We start from the raw sequence: 4,253 nt of genomic DNA, 5'->3' as shown, positions 1-4,253 counted from the left end.
CTGGACTAAATTCTTCCTTGAACGCTTTTTAAAGCGTTAAGGCATGTTAAATTGGAACTACTTTGGAAGGTGCTGTGATTCAAGGTAACATTGGGCTGCTAACGAGCTGTATCAGTGGGAGCCTGTAGGTGGGCAGGACCTTGGGGTAACCACCAGGCTCAGCTCTAAGCACCTGGGACCATAAGGCCTGAGCAGGCTGTTCCAACAGACGAATAGCCTGAAACTGTGCTTTATACTGTACAGCAGGGGCTGCACTCACCCAGTGGCTAGAATATCCATTACTGCTACTCAGGGCACCTCCATTCCTGGTACAACATGTCTGGTTTGCTCAGTGAGGTCGGAATTATAGGAAGAAAATGAAAGATCTTGAGATTTCTCACACCTATGGCGTCATCTCGCGTTTTTCCTATTCTACGCAACATAGCAGGTTAGCGATCAGAGTCATCCACCAGAGGATTCCACGGGAACTGTGCTGAACAAACACTATTCAATTCTTCGTCTGTGAATCCTCTGTTAATCAGTCAACAGCAAATTACCTCATGACAGGCCCTCTGCGATAAAGCTGCGCACCGTGGACACCATCTGGTTACTGGACTTGGAATTAAAAATACCTCATTCACATACTGAGGGCCACTCTCTCCAGGTGGATCGTATCATCTGTCAGGGTCAACATTTCATAGTTTCTATTTCTTTCTTTTTTTCATGAATCCTCACCTGAGGACATTTTTTCCATTGATTTTTAGAAAGAGTGGGAAGGAGGGATGGGGTGGGGGCCAGAGAGAAACACCGAGACACACATCGCTGGCAGTCTCCCACACATGCCCCAACTGGGCCAGGGATGAACCTGCAACCCAGGTACGTGCCCATGACTTAAAGTGAATGCTTTTACCAATGTTAAATTAGTGATAAATGGACATAAATTTAAGTTAAAAAATAAGTGCTAAAAAGTTAGTTTTGCAAAACTATATAACATTGTTTCCCATGTGGCTATATAAGCTCATTCATACTAAACTTGCAATACTTGTTCAAAGCATATTTAATGGAACTGATTAAATTGTTAATCAAAAACATATTGTGCCCAGAGATCAATTTAGCAAATATTTTCATTTATTTGGTTTTATATTTTGTCCCACAAAGGATGTGAACCAGCTTAAAAATAGAAAAATATAATTAGATAAAAATCAGAATCAACAAAAACAAGGTAGAACAGAAGCTCAAGATCAAAGGGAAAGTTAGAATATCAATATTAAGGTCAGAGGTTTTTAAAGGGTTATTAAAACTGAGTTGCAAATTTGACTCAGTGTTTCCTCATTGTCAAATGAGAAAGGGAAATGATTCTCATTCTGCATGATGAAAAATAGACATACTAATTGTTCAGTGAAAATAAAGCTTTTCTTTGGCATTTAGAACTGAATGGAATTCCATGCATTGGTCTTCAAACGGGAGCTGTAGAAGGGACCATGATTTAATAACCTGATCTCCTAACATAATAGTAGGTTTCTTGTAACTGTCTTTATTAATAGAATCTCTCAGAGTGAACACAAGAGTGGGGGTCGGGGGCCGCAAAGGATGCAAAACAAGGTAACCAAAGCATGTCGTTTCTGAAGATAGGCTAGACTCCTGGTCTAATACCCAGGAAAGGTGGATGTCACGGCCTTTGTTCAGCCAACCCTCTAGAAACATTATTTCTCTCAATTAAGCTTCTGATCAAATTTATGAGCAGACAACTCATAGTCTCTGGTATGTGCAGAAACAAAGGCATTCTACCCCACTGTTGAGGGGAGAGTAATGCACAACAATTACTCTTTAATCATCAGTTCCCCACATTTGAAATTCAAGATTATACAAATTTTCTACACTTTTTCTGCAACTATAACAATTTTGGTTCCAACATGTGTGAACGGAGTGAATCCTACTGGAGGTAAACAACAAATATATGGGCTGGGGTGAAATGAACTGGAATAAAAAAATTATGCCAGGATAAAAAGGACAGTAAATAACATTTAGCAAGGAAGAGAGAGAGGTTTCTGCAATAAAAACTTAAGATACAGAAAAATAGGACAGAGTAAATCCAGGTCTTAGAATTGCATTCCAGTGGTGCATTTGGAGAGGGGTTCTGGGGGCTCACCAGACAGACAGGTTGTGAGCCATGGAACCACAGAGGCATGGCACATTTACATGCAGGATACACACAGAAAAATGCCTCTTCCATTCTGAGATTAGGAACCGGCTCATACTTCACTTATCTCAAGGCCAAGTGGACCAGCAGTCTAAAGGTTCAACTTCTATTTGTCAAATGAACAAATAAGTATTTATTATCTACAACAAAGTAAAAAGAGTTTGCTGAAACCATATGGGAGGGCTCTTTTGAGAAGTTTAAAGTGTGCAAGAAAGAACAATGTAAATTAACTGCTCATTATCCTCGATTACAAATTTAAGATGTGTAAAATGTAATTGTCTGTATTTCTTGAGGGAAATTTTTGCTTTATTTCAAGGAATCATATTTTTCATAAGTGCCCTCCTACTGTAGGTTCCTCCAATCTTAGCAGCTTTTGCTTAAAAGTATTATTTCCTCCCCATCTAGAAAGAATCCAAGTAGGCTAGAGAAGCAGGAAGAATAAACTACAGCTTACTGTAGTTTTGTGAAAATAAGTCTTTTGGGTAATATGTAGCGAGGATGGTGAAGAGGTATTAAAATGATAAAAAAAAAAGGAGGCAAGGAGAAAGCACGCAAATGACTGAACCACACCCATATAATTTTGTTAAACAAAGCGACTGAAAAGAGGTTAATACTGACTCAGAAAACTTACATATCAAAAAATAAGAACAGGAAATATCATAGTGCAAAAAATAAATGAAATGTGATGCAGTTATCCTTGATTTCTTTCAAGAAAACATTAAGTTTAAAGGCAGAAAGGCACTGACTCTTCCAAGCCCCTGATTTCACAACCACCCTGGTTGTCAAACTTATATTCTTACATACTGATATCTTTATATACGGAGGAAACCCATATAGTTAAAAATATGTAGCTGTAACATATATTTTGAGTCATTTAAAAATCCTAGACAATTCTACATGCTTTATTTTTTACCTTTCCCTGTAACAAAATACATTATAATCAGATCAACCATAACAAGTCAACTTTGAAGCGAGTTAATATGTCACTTATTAACCAAAACCACTATTACCTCTGGAGTAACTTCGAATTTTCTTTTAAACATGAACCGTACTTTTAAAAATCGCGTGTCAGAGTTTAACTGAAATAAGTGTGATTACCAGTGGGACTGGAAAACTTGTAAGCTGGGACATGAAATAAACTTATATTAAGAGTTGGGGAGAATTACCCATATGGTCTTAAACATGGCAAAATTCAAACGTAGATGCTAACCGAATTTGGCTATTCACACAAAGAAGGAGTTTTAAAAATCCAGTTAAACTTCAACGGTCACAGGACAGACAAATACTAGTACATTTTGACACTAAATTGTCTTTAGATGAAGCTTGAAACCGTTCTTACAAATAACTAATAAGCGCACCGTAAGCATTCGAGGCAAGGGATTGCGGGATTGAACAAGGCTTAGTCCTCCTGGAGTTTACACTGGTTCGTCTTACAAAGCTCTAAACCTCCATACGTCCATGTCCAACTGGACCTTACAATGGCTCACTTTCCAAAACTGTAAACCTTATTGTTTAAAATAAAACAATAATAACCTGCTAGAACGCATCACCAGTGCCTCAGAAATACAAACCGTAACACCTGGTTGGAAGCCAGGCTGCTCCCAAGGCTGCCTCTGCTGGCGACTCCGTGCAAGCGTCCCGACACCTGTAACAAACTTGCCACTTGACACACATCCCTTCACCCGAGCAGGGGGCTCCCGCACGGGGACCCCCCCGGCCTCGTGCATCCCCGGAATAAATCTGACTGCTAGAAGCACCTTGTCTGGCGAGCCCTCAAATGTGGGCTGTAAGGGGTGGAGCCACCTGTTCTATACACCAGCCAGCCAGCTCTGAAATGCACAAAAATCCACGGCGACTTCTAGATGCCAAGAGCAACGCTTTCCATGTCTACACGTTCAGCTGAAACAGAAAAACCGCATCTGCTCATGCAGCCGAAAAAAATACGATGACATATGTTTCCCTGCGCTGCTGAAAATCCAACGGTCTTCCCCCCCAAAATGAGCCGCGCGCCCAGGAGCCCTCTCCACCCCCGCCCGCGGCGCGCTGGGCCGAGGGTGGGCGGGGAAGGGCCAGC

General features: G+C 40.6%; 1 protein-coding gene across 3 annotated transcripts in view; it reads right to left on the bottom strand.

The window, feature by feature from the left end:
• NCOA7 (nuclear receptor coactivator 7) overlaps positions 1-4,253 on the bottom strand; it is a 119,947-nt gene that overhangs the window by 108,833 nt on the left and 6,861 nt on the right. Inside the window, exon 1 of one of the 3 annotated variants that reach the window (XM_006778450.2) lies at positions 3,937-4,083. The exons of the other annotated variants lie outside the window; for them this stretch is intronic. The gene's annotated coding sequence lies outside the window, so the exon portion shown is untranslated. Of the gene's footprint in view, positions 1-3,936; positions 4,084-4,253 lie in introns of those variants that run through there. 3 annotated transcript variants of the gene reach the window in all.

This window comes from Myotis davidii, unplaced genomic scaffold (genome assembly GCF_000327345.1).
Source record: "Myotis davidii unplaced genomic scaffold, ASM32734v1 scaffold147, whole genome shotgun sequence".
NCBI lineage: Eukaryota > Metazoa > Chordata > Mammalia > Chiroptera > Vespertilionidae > Myotis > Myotis davidii.
Note: the sequence above shows the minus strand (reverse complement) of the source record. Positions and strands in the feature narration are given on the sequence as shown.